Genomic DNA, 19354 nt, shown 5'->3' with positions numbered 1-19354 from the left:
AGCAACCCTGCACCCAGGCTGCTGGTCAGGCTGGGAGAGCCAGAAGTTAATCTCCCAGAGGGTTTTAGACCTTAGAGGACCCTGGAGAAGGGCTGAGGGAAACTGTCAAACAGTCTTTCAGATGTAAAACCTGCCAAGTGAATTGGCCAAAGGAATCCATTAGCACAGGATTTGTACAAACCCTCTTCACCGGGTGAAAGGGGATGAAGGATTTTACTAAGCACTGAGTGAGATCAGAGTTTGGGAGCCACTTTAGAGGGGATGATGGGGAAAGGGAGGGGAGGGGTCTGGCTGGCTCAGGGGGTGGGAGTGGGGGTTCTTCTTCTGCAGATCTGAAGGGGAGGGGAGGCAGAGAAATTTGCCCTCTGTCCACACCATGTGTGGACACTACGGATACATCCTCTCACTTGTTTCTCCCAGCAGCCTCATGAGCCAGAGATTATTACAAATGAGGAAACTAAGAGACTCAGCAATTTGTTCAAGGTCACACAACTAATAAGTGTTAGAAGCAGAATAGAAATGCAGGTCTGATGGACTCCAAAGCCTCTGCTTTCATCCACTGTCACATGTTCTCATGAAGGGTTTCTACCCTCTGTGGGTAATTTTTTAAAGGTTCATTTACTTAGAATATGAAGGGTCATTGTCTAAAGATTTCTTACTATTTTTTATAAGTGAAACTTGAAGTGTGAATGGCAGTAGGCCAAAGTCTGCAAGGGAATACACAGGGATTTTAATATCAGAGTCATGTACAATACATGTGTATGGTATATATCATTTTCATTTTTATTGTGAAATACTCTGAGTAGTGGGAAACATGAACATGATATCAAACACAAATGGCTCCATGGTTTACCATCTTGCTCCAAGGCTAGGGTTCTGGGGCTGTGGCTCTCTTGGAAGGATGGGTTTTTGTAGCCTAGGCTTTCAGTAAAAAATTAAGAATGTACCAGGTTTGGTGCTGGTGTTCCAGATATGCAGCCACAGACATGGCAAGAACAGGAGTAATCAGAGGGCTATTGCTTGGCAGGAGGGTCTGTGTTATGAATAAATTGTGCCTAGCAGCTCCTATACCTTAGGATGTGACTGTATTTAGAGACAGGGCCTTTCAGTAGGTAGAAACAGAGACCCTGTCTCAAAATTTAAAAAAAAAGGGCTGGGGATGTGGCTCAGTAGCTAAGCACCCCTGAGTTCAATACCCCCAGTACAAAAAAGAAAGTTACATAAAAATGTGGGCCTTCGAAGCTGGGCATGGTAGTGCATGCCTCCTCAGGGGTGGGAGGCTGAGGCAGGAGGATCTCAAGTTCAAAGCTAGCCTCAGCAACTTAGTGAGGCCTTAAGCAACTCAGTGAGACCCTGTCTCTAATAAAACACAAAAAAGGGCTAGGGATGTGGCTCAGTGGTTAAGTGCCCCTGTGTTCAATACCTGGGACCAAAAAATAAAATAAAATAAAATAAAATAAAATAAAATAAAATAAAATAAAATAAAATAAAATAAAATAAAATAAAATAAAATAAAATAAAATAAAATAAAATAAAATAAAATAAAAATGAAGGCCTTCAGATGGGCCCTGGTCTAATCTGACTTGGGCCCTTCTAAGAACAGAAGACCAGGACATAAAAGTGACACCAGGGGCTCCTTTGCAGTGGGTGACCTGTGAAGAGGCAACAACAGGGCAGCCATCTGCAAGCCAACCAGAGAGAGATCTCAGAGGAAACCTCCCTGCTGGCACCTTGACCTTGGACTCCAGCCTCTAGAACAGAGAAGGAAATGTCTGCTGTTGGTACCACCCAGCCTGTGGCGTTTGTTTTGTCAAGCCTCGTCAGCAGATTCTCCCCTGGTTCAGTCAGGGAAGAATCTGTGGGGGTCCAGGACAGGGAGGGTGACTTGGGGACATGGGGAACAGTGGCCATGCACAATCAGTAGGGAGGAACTTCAGCATCTTAACAACTACCAAAACCCACCTGGGGCACACTGCTGAATCAGCCCTGAGCACATGTGACATAAACAAAGGGGAAGGAAAGGGGAGAACCTGCCCAGAGAGACTTTCTTAAGTAACCAGAGATGGAGTATGGCACAGAGGCAGGAGGGGTAAACACCAATATCCTCCCCACCCAGGAGATCTCAGGTGGGGAAAGCATGAAGACCTCAGGCAGGCTGAGCACACTGGCTGGTTTTATTTCCCGAACCCTCCACTAACACTACAGGAGTTTTGATTATTTCTAAGGCATAATCTGATGAAGGCAGGGAGACTGGGAGTGAAGAGAGCCACATTAGCTAACAGCAGGTGACAAGGGACTAGAAAGCCCATTCTGAGTCAGTGGAGGGGGAAGCTGACAATTGTCCCAGTTTCCACTGTCAAACCTGCAAATAGCTCAGGAATTGGCAGCTCCAGGTACTTTTGGAACTGCAGAGTGGGAAGAAGTTTGATCCCTGGAACCTCTGCCTCGCTTTACCTTTCTGGGAGATTTCATTGCCCACCCAAGGGGGAGCATGCAACAGCCGCTCAGCCCTGCAGGGCGCCAGGTAGAGCTGAGGCAGAACACCACAGTGAACAGCAGGAGGCGACATGCATATCTGCTCACGGAAAGCAAGACCTGCCCCACTGCCAGTGCCCGGCCACAGGCCAGACCAGGTAACTACTGCTGCCATAATTGCCACCAATTAGTGAATTAAAACAACACAACCTTATCATCTTATGGTTCCAGAAGTGAGAAATCCGATATCAGTTTCAAGGACTAAAATCAAGGTGTTGGCTGCGCTGTGTCCCTTCTGGAGGCCTAAGGCGAATCTTGTGCCTTGCAACTTGTCAAGCTGCCCACATTCCTTGGCTCAAGCCCTCCTCACTCCAACCTCTGCTTTGTGATTGCATCTCCTTCTTGGAGTCTGAGCCTCTTGCCTCTTTCTTATCACAATTTCTAATTACGGTGGACCCACTGGAGGATCCAAGATACTCTCAAGAACTCTTAAGAACCTTAATTTGAAGACATCTTCAAAGTGCCCTTTGACATTTAAGTAACATATTCATAGGTTTTAAGGATCAGTGCATGGACCTTTTTATTTTGTTGACCACATAGGGCATCAAAAGATCTACTCTTGGAGTCTAGTTAATCTGATCCAAGAAGAAGGGACTAAAGGGACTGATGATAGGGTTTCCCAGCACTTGACTATGCCAGTTGGCAACACTTACATAGACAAACCCCACCTGTGTGCTCAAGTAACTCTTCATCTCCAGGCTTAAACACTGGCAGACATCTAGGAATACCATTAGCATGGAAGATGGAGACCAAAATGGAGAAAGGAGACCCAGGGAGATGAAGTCCATGTAAGGAATTGACAGTGTGTAAAGAAAATGGTACACATTAGAAGGGTTGGAAGAGAAAGCTGAGATATTTTAGGAAATAACACAATAACTAAATACAAAACCAAAGAAGTGAAAAATATGGGAGAAAAGTATGTCGGCATACTGACTTTAGAGATTCCACATCTAAATGATAGGAGTTCCAGAAAGGAAAGCATAGAAAATGGGGGGAAATCATCAGTAAAATTATTCAAGGATGTTTTCCAGAATCTAAGGGCATGTGCTTTGAGATCTAAGGGTTCATTGATTGCCTAGATAAAACTAAACCTACTCAAAGTACATCATTGTAAGATTTCACAACTTTGGGGACAAGAAGAGTTCTCAAAAGCTTCCAGAGAAGAAAGGGCACCAGGTACAGCTGAGGCAGAACACCACTCTGTCCTGAGAGGAGGAATCTGAATATCTTTGGTCAGTTCAGTAGCACTGTTGGAAACTGGAAGGCAAATGAGATACCTTCAAGATCCCAAAGGAATCACTTCCAACTCAATTCTGTGTGTGTGTGTGTGTGTGTGTGTGTGTGTGTGTGTGTGTGTGCGTGCGGGGGGATGCAATAGGAAGCCATGAGAAGAGGGATAGAGATGAAGACAGTGGTACCCCCAACTAGAGGACATCAGTCTGGGAAGAGAAGGCCAGAGGACTCAGGAGAATGACTGCATCCTAGTCCCAGCCCCTCCCAGCCAGTAGTTAGAAGGAGACATCTTGTCATCTCTTAATAAGCCTAAAGTTGCCTTTGTTGCCAAAGGTCCAAGAGAAAAGTTTTGTACAGTGAGCCAGCTCCTACATAGATGGACTCATTCTCTCAGCCTTTATCTATTATTTGGTTCCCTTTTTACAGATCTGCCTCAGTTTCCCCTCTGGTTTTCTAGGTCCCTAATGACCCACATCCCACCCATTGCCTGGGACACTGCCTCCCTGACCACCTCCACCTGTGCCGATCTTTTCCCTGGGTTGGGCTGGAGACTGCTTGCTGGGCTCTAGCCATGCATGAATAGCTCCTCTGTGATGTTGCTGTAGAGGTTTCCACAGGCCTATACACCCACTTACAGAGACCATCTATCTGATGTCCTGAGGTGGCTCCTCTTTGATCAATGCACTCTGGGCTGGGCTCTCCACGCCTCAGGATTACCTTCAGCACCAGAATCTTCCCCCAGTCCCTACTCCAGGTCTCTTCCTTCATTCCCCTGACTGGGGGGGGGGGGGCACAGCCCAGGACATATCGTGCCAGAGCACCTTGGCATAGAACACCACTGCCTTTTTGTATCAATACCCTCTTGCTTTCAGATCCTAAAATAGAAACCCAAACCTGAAAATGAGGCTACATGGGAAAATGAAGACCCACTCGGCCTATATTTGCCTGGCCAAGTCCTCACCCTTTGCCGTCTACCCGGAGATCACATTTGAACATTGAAGAGTGAGAGGGACATTTATTATGGCAGTCATCTTGAATCTACCCTAATTTTAAAAAGAAAATTATTAGCAAACACTAATTAGATAGTGTTATGAGCTATGAGTGGTACAAATTACTTATACATACTTCACTGCCAACCATGACATATCAGTTTCAATATGATTTATTGGGAGGCCAAACACCCTTTCTGTTCTATCCCATGATGTTCCCAGAAAGATGCCTATTGATTGAAGAGAGGGTTAGGTGATAGAGTAAAATCCAAAACTACTAGTGGATATCAGTTTCAAGGAAATTCATAGTATACCTGCTATGTACCAGATGCTGAGTTATAGGATTTTAAATGCCCTGTCTGATTAAATTATGAATGTGAGAAAAATTGAAATTATTATTATGAATTATAGCCACTGGTAAACTGTGTACCATGTGTCTCTCAGTAACCCCTCCTGTTTTGCACCTCTGAAGTAGGGGCAACATTTTTCAACCCAGCCAGATCATCAAAGGTAAAGGAATTCATAGTCAACCCTGAATGAATTCTAGTTTCTTATAACTATTGCTGCTGAAATTATTCTTCTTGGAACGGCACTTTCTAGGTTTTAAAGAATTTCAAATACATTATATAATTTTATCCTCCCAGCATTTCAGGAGGTAGTCAGGAATTAAAACTCTTCTGGCATTTGTGGCAATGCCATTGGCAAAAGGAAAGTATGATGTCAACTGAAGGTGTTTGGCATTTTGAATCTACTAGGAATGTGTCAATTTTCTTGGTAGGTAGGAAACTGAAATCACTGAGATCTTGGACCAGTATGTTCAAATGTGTCAATGAATACACATGAATTTTCTCCTTGAAAAGTTCTATGTTTGGACACTAAAAAGAAGAGTAGGGTTGGTCTGTTCTCTTCAGTGGATCATGAGCTCCCTAACAAGGGCTGTGCCTTCCTTAGGTCAGTGTCCTCAGAGACTAATGTAGTACCTGGAAAAGAGGAGGGGGCTCCCGAAGGGTCCAGTGACTGACCGACTGACTAGTTGACCCAATGACTGACAGAATGATGGAGTAGATAAATACAGGAAAGATTCAGGAGATTGGCCTGGTACATAGGAAAATGAGATCACCAAGATTTGGGGCCAGTATGCTCAAAATGTGATAAATACAAACTGAGAAGTCCCCAGCATAAAAGATTAGATTTTTAAACTGGGAAAAGAATAGATTAAAATGCATATGTAATTTGAAAATATGAACATGTATTTATTTATGAGAAAATAAAGCATTTTTTTCAGTTCTAACCACAAAATTTGATTAACATGTTTCCTTATTATGACTCTTGACACAAAAAAAGTTTTTTGTTTGCTTGTTTGTCTTTTGCTTTTTTTTTTAAATAGGAAAGAAATCCTGAGAATTACCCTTGCAAGTTAAATACAATTTTTTACTTTACTAAATTTAAGTGATATCCTTCTTCCACAGCCAAATAGAGAAACCAGCCATCATTAATTACATTTTTAAACATGGAACATATAGCCAATAGCAGGAACAACAACAGATTCACCTTCTACAAAGGTAAGTAACACCCTTTCTACTGGTTGATATTAGCAACCATACAGAAAACAACAATAATATATTCCACAGGTGTGGAAACTAAATGTGATTAGGCTCTGAATTGTTGGTAGAGGATATAAATAGAAAAATACAGACACACACACATATGCACAGTTTTCACATGTAAAGTATTTTATGAACTATAGATGCTTTTTGTCTATTAGATGGCAGCCCATCTAATTCAACTCTATAGACAGCATTAAGTCACTCATTTAACAAAAGGTTAAGGGAGCTGAGAATTACCAGGCAATGTGCTTGATCCTGGAGGCATGTGGGCAAATGCTGAACTCAAGGTGTGCACAATATAATAGAGAGAACACACCTGGACATCAAAGGCAAACAATCTGGTTTGATGTAAAAAAAGGAAGAACAAAACAAATTGTGAGGAAGCCCAGAATGAAGGAGGAGGAGTTAAGTTTCTGAGATGCAAGTTCTTAAAAAACAACTCACCTAACCTGGTATTGATGGAAGCTACATCTGACTCCCATTGTGGTCAGGGATCTTTCCAAAGTGACAACTGGGGACCCTGTTGCTCTTCTTCTTAAACACATTAAATGACCATCTCCCTGCTAGGCTCTCAGTTGTCACAGGGCAGAGCCTGGCTCACTCTGCTTACCTCTTAGTACTTCACGTTAAAGGCTGAGGTCCAAACCAAGTAGGCACTCGTATTTATTTGTTGGACAAATGAATGTTTTGGAGATACCACAACATGAGTGTGAAGTTTCAGGAAGCTGTCCTCCTTCTCCCTCAGTGTGTTGTGAGAATTTCACATCTAAGAACAGTGGGGGGTTATGAGCCAAGTCTTTGGATACATGACCTGGTTTCAAGTCCTGAAGTCTTAGTTTCCTAACTGTATGACCTTAAACAAATTATCTAACCTCTACAATTTCTATTTCTTACCTACAAAATGAGAATGATAATAATAATAGTAATAATAATAATGGTGTCTGCTGGAGAGGATAATGATGAGAATTATGCGTTTATAAAAAATGACCAACAACCCCTCACCTTTGTGTATTAAATGTTCAGCAGATGTGGATATTATTTTTGTAATGCTCCTTTAATTCTAAAACAAATTTCCAGTCATTTACTGATGTTCAGAGCTTTGTGGGGCTCCTCTTTGGGAGTAGCTTTTAGGGGCTCACTTTTAAGCCTCTCTCAGGAATCTTTAGATCAGTTCCTTTCCTCCATCTCTGTCTCAAGAAGTCACTGTCTCCACATGGTCATTTAGTATGTTTACCAGGTTTGGCCTCAAATGACTCAGGGTTCTGACTGTATTTCAATTGGAAAAGACATAGACATGTCCCCATTGAGAAACCTAGAACCCATGTTGTCTATTGACAAATTGGGGCTGGGTGAAGAAAAGGAGTACCTTCCAGAAGGGAGTTGTCCTTATTGCTGACGAAAAGGGGCTAGCTCTTTAATTTAACCCTGTGTCTGCCTTGCAAAAGCAAAACCTTTAAAACTTTGTTTTGTTTTGTGTATTTGTTCCTATAAGAAATTTCTGCAGGGAAAATAAGGATGGAGGTAAAAGAGGTTATGAGTTTGGACACAAGGAGAAAACCCAGTGATGTGCATATTTGACATCAGACATTTGAACTTCATATTTCAGGAGGCATCTTTGGAAGAGCAGAGATATGCAAATGACTAGAGGTTGAGCTGGGGATACTTAGCCTTTGCTCCAGCTTAGGACAGGGTCATGAGTGATCTTGTAATTTTGAAGCAGCTTTGTTAACTGGACATGGTCTGAATGTTGGTGGAAACTGGGAAGGAAACTAGAAGGGCCTGGGAGACCCAAGTTTCAGTCCTCCATCTGCCTCCTGTGGTGCTGGCTTTGTGCATGTGAGCACCTTGTCCTGTGTCAGTTGGGTTATATTGGTATAACAATGAGAACTTTGATACCTATCATCTTTTTCTCAACCAAGGACCCCCTTTCATTATTTTCCCCACAGGACCCTATTTTTTTCAAGGCTTTGCCTACTTAACAAACAAGATTGAAAGGCTTATTAATAATAAGCTTGTGCAATGGGTACTGGAGGCAGGCACATTATCTAGGAGGCAAATTAGCCCTTGGAGGGCAATTCTATTCCAACAGGAGAGATAATCCCGATAATAATTCCAATTGTGCTTACTATGATCATTTATTAGGAACTCAGTACGCGTCAGACGCTATGGCTGCATTATCTAATTTAACCCTTATTACAAAGTGGGAAGAAATTGTTGTTATTTATCCATTTCACAGATCAGGAAGCTGAGGCTGGGGGATTCCAGCAGCTTGTCTAAAATTACATAGCTAGTAAGGATCAGAGCAAGGGTTTGACTTCCATGTGTCTGACTCCACAACTAAAGCCCTTAACCACTCGACTCAACTGCCTCTCAGTTTCAATAGAATGAAGTTGCTTGTCTAGGGTTAAGTTCTAAAATCAGTAAGGATGTGGAAAGTTGCAGAGAGTTGTCATTGTCCCTGAATCTCCCCTACAGCTATAAGTGTGACAAGATGCTCACAGTACAACTGAGACAAAATATAGAAAAAGTATCAAATATACCTCACTTCAGGCCTGCTCTGGGGCATACCTTGTTGGCAGCAAGATGGGCTGAATTGCTGTCCTATTTAAAATTTTTATATTATATATTTTTCTTATACTTTCTCTACTTTTTTCCTTCTCCTTTTTTTAATTGAATAATTTCAGTTGAAATTATTTATATTAGCTTCCTGCTGCTATAATGAATGACTACACATTTAAATACAACAAACAATATACACGATCATCACATACTTTTGGAGATCATAACTTCAGCATGGGTGTCATGGGGCGGAAATCAAGATGTTGGCGAGGAGGGCCTTGTTAGATCTGGAAGCTCTGAGAGCATTCATTTCCTGTGTCTTCTAGTTCACAGAAGTGGCTGATGCTCCTTGGCCAGGACACCTTCCGTCTTCATGGGCAGTGAACTGCACTTCTCACACCCCTGTTTCCTGCTCACATCTCCTCTCACTCTGACCCTCCTACCTCCCTTCTTTTACTTAAAATAACCTTTGTGATACACTAGGCCCAACTTGATGATCCAGCCTAAATCTTCCCACCTCAAGATCCTTAATTTAGTCACATCTGCAAAGTCTCATTTGTTATGAAGGATAACATACTGACAGGTTCAGGTATGAGGACCTGGATGTCCTGGGGGGCCTTCTCTGCATATCACACTGCTTAAGTTAAAGGCATTGGCAGCAAGGTGGGCTGAATTCTGTCCTATTTAAAAATTTTACATTATATCTTGTTTTATTTTTTACACACTTTCTCTACTTTTTCTCACTAAGAATATGTACCACATAAAAGCTCCTAAGTACCCCTGTGCTTTCTTATGGTAGAATATTTTGTCAATGGATCACCAGCACCCAACATGATGTTTACATTAGGTGCTCAATAAATGTTTGCTACATAAACAAATAAGCACCCTTTTATCTTCTGGTTGACAAGGACTTTCTTTTCAACAAATTTCAGAACTATGGAGACTAATATAACAAGTACCCGTTGACACAGTGCCCAACATTGACTCTGCTAACATTATGCTTTATATAAATATTCTTTCTTTAGTAAGTGAAATTCTTCTTGTGAGATTCTATTTAAATCCAACTGACCCATGAGCTATTTTACTCTGCCCTGCTCAGTTTTGGGTTGTCATGTAACAGAGCTTCACAAAGGACTCCTTCTGACTTTGTTTCTGCTAAAATATCTTTGAGAAAAGGTGCCCAACATTCCTGACTCCATATGAAGTCTGAGACCCATAGAGCTGAGATTGGTATGACATGGCGTTTGCTGACCTCAGCCTTTGGAGAAAGCCATCAGTGAGCTTTGAATTCTAGCCTTGCCTGCAGGGACAGTGGACAGTCTTTCTATGTTGTGCCTGGGGATAGGGCTTCTCTGAGAACACTCAGAATTCTACATGTCACTGTGGCATTTGGGGGAGGGTACTTTGCTCTGATGTCCGACTCACACCTAAGGAATCTCAAGGGCAAGAGGTCATGCTGGCCACTGCACAGGCAGGAGAGAAAAGGGAGGTCTGGGCTGAGAATGGCCTGCCTTCCCAGAGTTCCTTAGCATTGGACGGGCTACCTGAGAAAGGGGGCAGGGTAGTCCCCCTGCTGCCAACAAAGGACACCTGTAGGAATGAGGGACAGGCAGAAATCTCAAGTGATCAGCCCAGGCAGGAGCCTTTGTCTGGGTTGAGAGGATTGCAGGCAACCCTCCCTAACACTGATGACTCAGAAGCAGCCAAGAATAAGCCGTGAGGGACAGCTGGCCACTTCAGCAAAGGTCTCATTCAGGCAAGAGCTGGGCTGCCTCCTTGCTCTCTGACCTTCCTCTCTTTCAATCCTAACACCAGCTTCCCACTCAAGGGCCACTCTGAGGCAGGCCCCAGCCAAGGCATAGAAGCAGCTTTCACTTAAAATGAACTGAGACATTATAACGATTACATTAAGTCCCGGGCTAATTACTGAACTGAGCTCTTTGGTCAATGGAAGTGATCAGGGAACTTTTTGTCCCCTGATGGAACTGGCCTTAGGTTTTAAGATAGGGGACAGGGTTGATTGAACCACAAAGATGGTTTTGGATTGTCCCAGGATTGCCTGCCCAGACACCAGAATGGTTATGACTATGCATTCAGAGGCACACAATGGATTTTTCCTGGTCTCTGAGTTCTTGAGAGCATCCATACCACATCCCCAGGTGCTCCTGAAGGATTCCCAGAAGTCACAAGTTTTTTCCTAATTCTCTTCCCTGCAGGGTCTGCAGGATAGAAACTGGTTCTCTCCAGTCTTTGATCTTGATTTGCATTTATTCTGTCTAAAGGGTCATCAACGGTGAGTATCCAGCTAAGTGGGAGGAGCTCGATGATGTGGGCAGATGACAGATTTCTGGCTGGATCTGGTGGCAGGAACATTGAGAATGCTTTAAGAGCACTTTTCTTCATGAGCTTTTGAAAGGACAGTGTCTGGGAATAGGCCTGAAGGCTGTTCCCTCACCGTCTCAAACCTGCCCAAGATGAAAGAGCCTAAATACTTGGAAAACATGAGTGTGCCTTCTTCAGGGACAAAGTCTCTCTGAGGCACAGAGGATGCACCTTTGGTGGGAGAAGATGGAATCGCAATGAGGAGGAGACAAGAGAAGATGCGAGGAGGTATGTAAGTCTTTAGAATCAAAAAGGCCGGGGAAAGGTTATGATTTGGCCAAGGATGTGCAGCTAGAAAGGAGCAAACCAGTACTTAAATCCAGTTCTCTCTGAAGGCAGGCTTTTCACTCATATCCAATTCCTTCCTGACACAGGGCTGGAAGGAGATTTCCAGACCAAGGAAACCAATTTTTTCTTTGAATGAGCCAGGAAACAGGTCAGCAGGGACAAGTGCTTCTCTCAAAGTTGCTTAGCAAGTGACTGGCAGGTCTAGAAACCAAATCATTATGCTGTGGACCAGGATGAAACCACATGGCTCCTCAGAGGAGGTGGGAGAACTCTTGCTTCATGAAGTGGGTGGATTTTAATGCTATGTGCTTCTCTTGCAACCCCTTCCAGCTACCTGTTTGGATTGTCTGATGGCCACAGATGTCTGAATAGGTACCCTGGCCACAATCTCATCCTCTATCCTTCACCCAGGCTGCTCTCTTTTCTCTCCTTTCTCCCTCTCTCTTTTCCTTCTATTATTTACATTTGCATTAGGTTTTACATTAAGCAATCAACAATTCAATACTGGAGGCAGGATAGGGTAGGGAAGCGTGCGAATTGAATGTGAAGTTCAATGACAATACACTAGAAGAGTGCATGGTACACAACAGCGAATGCAGACATAGCATTGACCATGGGGCAGGCACTGTTCTGAGACCTCACATACTGGAGGTCTCACTAGTCCTCCATGCCATGGAATTTGCCCCCTTTGGTGGGGGGGGGGTCATTAAGGTTAGATGAGGTAATGAGGGTGGGGTCTTCATAATAGGATTAGTGGCCTTATGAGAAAGGGGAGGGGACAGGCAGTGCCCCCCCACACCATGTGAAGACAGAGTAAGAAGGCAGCCGTGTGTAAGCCAAGAGGAGAGCCCTCAACAAGAACTGAATAGATTAACATCTCCATCTTGGACTTGTAGCCTCTAGGACTGTGAGAAATGTTTATTGTTTAAGCCACCCATCTCAGGGATGCTTGCTGGCTATAGCTGCCGAAGCAAATTTAATACACATATAGAAATTCATTCAATCTTCTAACGGTATGAGGTAAGCAAAGTTATTGCCTTCCTTCTGCAGGTGAAAGAAGAAAAAGAGTGCTGTGCTAAGTACAGAGAGAGCCACTGGGATACAAAGACTAATGCTCTGGCTTCCAGGAACCAATCCAGTACAATTTAGGTCAATTCAGCATGAGGCACAGGAATGGGACTATATCCATTTGGGGTATGTATTTTGCTCTTTTAACAACTGGCTTCAACTGTGTCTAACTGTGCTTTAATTCCACTTTGGGAGACTACTTCTAGAAGTTTCCTCAATTTTCAAGAAAAATATTTCCTGATGAGGGACAGAAAGAGGTCCTGGTCTTCAGTTCTGACTCTGCTGCTCTGAGACTGCTGGCAAGCTACTTGTCCTCTCTGAGTCTCCATTTTTTCATTTGTTAAATGGGGTCAATAATTATACCTATTTTACAGGGCTGATGTAGGGATTTGATAAAATTGAAGTGTGAAAAATGCCAGGCATGTGGTTGAATATCTCCATGTTTGTGCTGGAAGGGAGTTTGTGACCCTCTGTTTCTACACCCATTACAGAAGCTTCTGTCCAATGTTTCTGCCAAGTGCTAGCTTGGCCTGTGTCTTATTTTATTACTTGTGTTGATGGGGACACTATGCCTGGGGTATAGGTTAACTAAGGGTCACCACTGGTTCAACAGTGCTCAGTTTTTTCCAATGACAGAAAATCCTTAGTGAATGTAGGAGTAATAATAATGGGCTAGCTATAATAATGTTGATATTAATGTTTATTGAATAACTACTATGCGTTAGGCACCATACTAAATGTACTAACTGAATCCTCATGACAACCCACAGGATAGGAACTCATTTATGTCTGTTTTCAAGATGAAGAAAGTGATGATCAGAGAGGTTAAGAAATTGGTTCACTGTTCCGAGGTCAACACAAGGCAGAGACAGGATTGAAACCCAGATCTACAGACTTCTGTACCTGTAAACTGATCCCTGGGATTTCCAGCTACCCCACACAGGGCCAGGCAGGGGATTTAGAAGACATCTGGGGGCACAAGCATGATTGTGGTGGACTGGAGACCCCTGACCAGATTCAGTGTGTGGTATCTGTCAGCATTTGACCAGGTGGGATGGGGTTGGGTACAGGATGTGGCCACAGAGTTGTGAAATCTTCTCATTTTGCTAACAAAACCCAAGATTTTGAATATTGTAACATGATATAATAGGATTTTAAGAGTTTTTTTCCAACATTTTTGAAGTTGTATTCTGTGGCCTGACTTTTAAGTATAGTGACTACATTTTAAATGCACATTGAAGCTGGTTTCTTGAGGGCTGCTATCCTGGTCTTTTCTTTCCCACTTAAGCAGCTCTAATATTGCAACAACCGGGACAGGGAGGCGCATTACCCAGAAAGCTCTGCCTTCACTCTAAGGATCTGCTGTGCAGACATAGGTCTTGACCACTAGGACTTTAACCATGGCTGGTGAGGGGTTGAGAGCCCTGGGCTGGGGATGAGGATGCTATGGGATGGGTGCAAGGAAAGAGTGCTCCAACTGCATACAGAGGAGGTCAGTGGGTGGGATGTCTGGCTGTCTATAAGATCCCAGCAGCCACGGGGTGCTGGCCATTTCCCCAAGAAGTCCTGCCCCGGTCAAGCGGGTAGAGCCATATCACCCATGCTCCAAATTCTGTAGGCCAAATACATTTCACAACCTCCTGGAGGAGGACCAGCCCTTGGCCCAGGCCCAGCCTCCAGGTGCTTTCCCAATCTTGCTTGCTGAGCAGTTTAACCTCTTGGCGCCTTCTGAACCAACAAAAATAATTACAATGTGTTACACACAGATTGACTAAAATCACCCTTATTCCACAGAAAGAATTAGGGCTCCAGATTTGAATGACAAGGACCACATACGAAAGAGCTTTCCCATCGCTGCATCATGGAAACCTTACAACATCCACATTTTACTTTCACAGAGACTGACTTATTTCGAAAGTACCAGACCTAGACTTTCTAAACTGGCCATCCGACTTAGAAACCAGTGTATTGTTTCTTCTGGTATTCCACTCTCCTGGGAGCAACCAAAACATCAGACTTAAAAATGACAAGAGTAATACAGTGGCCACCGCCCTACCACTCCCACCAGTACCAGCAGTAACATCAGCACCAACTAGGGACAGACCCACAGCAACAGGAGCTGCCCTCTCACCTCTCACATGTGGGGCTTCTTAGGCAGCTCAGTGAAGTCAGGGATTACTATCAGCTGGATATTACTGAGGGTACAGCAGCACCCCACACCAACTTTCAGTCTTCTGTCCCAGGTCTCATAAACATCGGGTGGTTGGCACTTCAGGGCTGCCAAGTTTAACTGTTGCATCAGCTGATTTTACCATTTCTTCATTTATGATTTATATCATTTTTCTCCATAATGATTTCAAGATGTGTTTTTAAGATATCAGTGTAAAAGCCCTCTTTCCCGCCCCAACTTTCCTGGGTATCTACACAGAAATTTTGTTTTATTTTTTTTTCAGACTAAAAAATGTATATAATCTCTCTGGTGTTTGCATTTTCATGATAATTTCAACATTCTTGAAATACAAATAAAATAAAAACAAACCCATGTTACATTAGAACTATCTTAAGGAAAAGTAAATAAAGTCAGATGTTGGTATGTGGTTGTTCATATATTTGTCTTTAATAAGCTTTTTAGACATATGTGAAAGTTATTGCATGGAGTTCTTAAGTTATGCCTGGCTGGATGAAGCAGGGATCTTGGAGGTCCACAAAAACTTAATATTTAATTTTAGATTATTCCTATTTTCTAACTATGCAAACTGAGGTTTATGAAATTGAATGACTCGTCTCAGGTTATATAGCAAGTTATTTTGCAATAAGCTGACAAGAACTGGGAAATTGGGCAGGGTGAGATTTGAGTCCAAAATAAAGATGAACAGCTTTCCTTTCAAACCACTTTCTCCTCTCTCAGAGTGGGTTATGAGCCTCTGGCAATGTCTGTCCTTGTATAGTAAGGATCCTGTCTTATGTAATCTTATTTTGGGGGGTAAGGGTTGGATGGGGTATCAATCACAGCATTTTGGGGACTTTGATTAGTGGTGAAACGATCTCCTTCAACATTTTTTCTCAGAAGCGCTTATGTCTCTTATGCAATTAGGTGTCATCTGCTCTGAGTTCCCTGGTGAATATATCTTATGAAGCAATCAGCCATTCACACACAAGTATGAATGATTTAATCCCCTCTAAAGAGATAGTTTTCTGAAGCTTAAAACCTCGGAAGGGTTTAAGAAAACTAGATGTGGGAGGCAGGGAAAGTAACGCTCTGTTCTCTCATCTCTGCCATGCAGACCTCTTTATATCTCAAGATCCCCCTCAAATGCCATTTCTTCTAGGAAAGCTCTTTGATTTCTCTAGTTACAGAGACTATGTCCTTCTCCTTATCAATAATACCTTTTCTCATGTTCTATCCCCATACTTCTTGTAACTTTCTTCCATATAACTAGTTATTTGTGTGTTCAACTTGTATTCCTTTCCGAACCAGGAACCCCTAGGACACAGAATACTTTTGATTTACTTTCTTGCCCCATGTATTGTGTAGATAAGGGAATAGAAGGTTTTCTTCTGATACCTTAAAACCCTGAAATTACTGAGAAGTGAGAAGCAAGGTGTCTATGACCACTTTTCCACAGGGTTCTCTAGTTCTGGGGCCACTTAGAAAAGGGAACTCGGATCTCCTCTACACTCTCAGATTCTTTGTGCACAACCAGCAGCACTGTTCACTGTCTGCCAACCTGCTCTGGATTCAGAAAACTCAAGGTAGATTCTTAACTGTGGCAAAATGCTTACTACAGTTCTGGCATATGGCAGGGCTATAAGGCTATAAGTTGTACTTTACTCTTGTTGCAGGAGAACAAGACATAGCAATAAAGAGCTTTCAGTCTGTTTTGGGTTCAAATCACTGCTCTGTTCATAGCTACCTGAGGTATCGTCAATATATCACTTAATCTTTCTCAGATCAAATTCTTTGCCCCTAAAATGGCAGGGGTGGTGGTGGTTGTGGTGGCTGGTGTAGTAGCACTCGCCTGTGATGCTAGAGGATCAAGAGGCTGAGGCAGGATGATTGCAAGTTCAAGGCCAGTCCCAGCAATTTAGCAAGGCCCTAAGCAATTTAGTGAGACCCCGACTCTAAATAAAAAGGACTATAGATGTGGTTCTGTGGATTTAATCCCTGGTACCAAAATAATAATAATGATGATGATGATGATGATGATGATGATGATGATGTTGTTGTTGAAGTGGGAATTTCAAGAGCTGTAGATTCTGTTCACCAAAGACATATGAAACGTGTCTCATCTAACATGCTCTTCTGGAAACTTGCCACCCCTCCGTCAAGAGGTGGACTCTAATGTCTTTCTCATTGAATCTGGGGGCTTATGGGCCCCTTGTAATCAACAGAATGCAGCAGTTGTGATGGTGGTGACTTCCTGAGCTGGGTCCTAAGGTGTCATGTGGCTTCTATTTTGTAATATGTCATTGGCCTTTGAAGCCCCCAGCCACCATGTAAGTTCACCAGGGGGTGAGACAATTGAGGCCACATGAAGAGGTCACATGTAGGTGGCCTGCCAGCTGAGGCTCATCAATGGCCAGCATCAACAGCATGGATATAGGGATGAAGGTACTTCCGGAGGCTTCCAGCCTCCAGCTTCTGAGTCTTCAAAGATGCGGCCCAGACATCAGGAAGCAGAGAGGAGCGATTTTCTCTGCACTTTCCAAATTCTTAAACTGTGACTTATGTTAAGCTACAAAATTTGCAGTGATTTATTAAGTGACAATAGTTATTGGAACAGGGCTCTAATTAATGTACTAATACATAGTAAAGACCAGATGAAAGGAAGTAGCAGTCTTTGCTATTAAAGAAATTACGACAATTATTACTGTCTCCAGGGGTCATCTCCTCTGGAGTGGCCATATTAAACTGAGCTGCAGACGGGAGACCCCGCCCCTAGGCTTCTGCCCCGCCCACCTGTCTCTCAGCCAATGAGAACAGCGTCAGGGATTCTCCCTCTCAGGTCCCTTGTGGAGGCTGCGGGGCCAGAAGAGGGCAGAGGGGGCAGAAGGGCCTTTGTTGGCCTTCCCGGGTTACAAACTCCACTGTGTCAGGGGGCCCTGTTCTTTGTTTGGGTGCAACATTTTGCGCTGCTGAGGGCGAGCCTCCCTCAAGCTGCTTTTGTGTAGGACCAGGCAGCCTCGCCAGGGTAAGGACGGCTTCTTAATCTCCTGCCCTCAGCTGCTTTTACATACAGGCTGGACAGAGGTCAGCTTCGTGGGGCACATTCTTTGTTAAAGTTAAGCCAAGCCCTTCAGGTCTTAGAATTGGTTTAAGCCTGATTAACTCGTGAGGAAAGGGAAAATTTACATTTTGGGACTGGAGAATAAGATATTTAAGCAGCTCTTAAGAATGAATGCTTTCCACCTTGCTAGTGAAAGCCAAAGCCCTGGTGTGCTCTCTCCCCCTCTCCCCCTCCACCCCTCTCCCTCCCAGTGTCTCTCACCCTCTACTCCTTTTGCTCTCAAACCAGTTTTCTTCTCCTCTCCTCCTCTTCACTCTCTGCTCTTTCCACCTCCTATCTACCACTGTTCTTTCTTGCCCATGGTCCAAATTCTACCTTCTCTTCCCTCTCCTGTCCCTTCTCTGTCTCTCCATTTTCCTCTCTGTTTTTTTTTTCCTTCTCTCTCTTCTTTGCTCCTGCAGCTGTGATATTGTCGATATCCAGTTTCTTTGTTCCTGAATGGTGAGACACATAGCTGTCTTTGAAGCGGACATCAGTGTGGTCCCCAGATGGTTATAGAGGGGGCTGGAATTCTGGAACTTTGGTTGTTGGCTTTCCTTGTATTCTGAGCAGTCTTGGTGGAGGATGTGCCCAGTTATAGGTTTCAAATATTATGAGCCAAAGCTTTCCTTGCCAGTAGAGGGGCTGGTGGGATCCACATTGAATTTGATAGCGCATCAGTTGGGGTTCACTGGGATGTCTCCCATGCTGTCCTGAGGGGGGTGGCAATTGTGGGACATTAAGCAAGGCAGAGAGCTAAGAATGATTATTAGTTTTCTCTCCCTGAAGGCTTTGAAAGAGCTTTGGACTTGGGATAAATATCTGTGGCAAAAGCTGTGTGATCTTGGGCCAGTCACTTTACTTCTCTAAGCCTGTTCCTCACCCATAAAGTGGATAATGACAGTCATCTTGCCTTCTACGGAGGGCTATTATGAGGCTCACACAAGCTAATGAATGAGAAAGCATTTTGTAAAGTATAAAGTGCTATACAAATTTAAACCCTTTTTATTATTGTTGTTATCATGATCATAATTTTTATGTTCCACTAATGCTCATCTTACAACTCATAAGTATTAGAAAGAATAAGCTCTGAGTGGAATGAATTCTTGTTTCCTGCTTGTACATGAATTTATAGCATACTTGTGAGAAATAAATTGCTGTTTCGAGGGGTCTTTATTGACCCCCCCCCCCCCCAATTCTACTTGGCCCTGCTCTATTTAGCCTGGCTGACCCTGCCTACAAGGTGGGAAAGCCAGGGTTAGCCCTACAGGCCTGGCTCAGCTGGGATGAGCCCATTTTGCATACCATGCCCCATTCCTGCATCTGCTCACTGTGGTGTGAGTTAAGCTCCAATTTCAGTCTCTCAGACAGAGCAGCTTCTCTGAGCATAACCCTGGTGCACTTTAGGACCTAGCTAGCCTCCTCT

At 43.4% G+C, this 19354-nt stretch overlaps 1 pseudogene across 1 annotated transcript in view; it reads left to right on the top strand.

The window, feature by feature from the left end:
* The first annotated feature begins 2491 nt into the window (after positions 1–2491).
* The window catches only part of LOC308641701 (MRG/MORF4L-binding protein-like), a 146364-nt pseudogene continuing 129501 nt past the window's right edge, over positions 2492–19354 (top strand). The window contains exon 1 of the transcript in view: positions 2492–2633. The product of the transcript in view is annotated as an MRG/MORF4L-binding protein-like (transcript). The remainder of the gene's footprint in view (positions 2634–19354) is intronic.

This window comes from Spermophilus citellus (assembly GCF_964194105.1).
Source record: "Spermophilus citellus genome assembly, chromosome: 2".
Lineage (NCBI taxonomy): Eukaryota > Metazoa > Chordata > Mammalia > Rodentia > Sciuridae > Spermophilus > Spermophilus citellus.
Note: the sequence above shows the minus strand (reverse complement) of the source record. Positions and strands in the feature narration are given on the sequence as shown.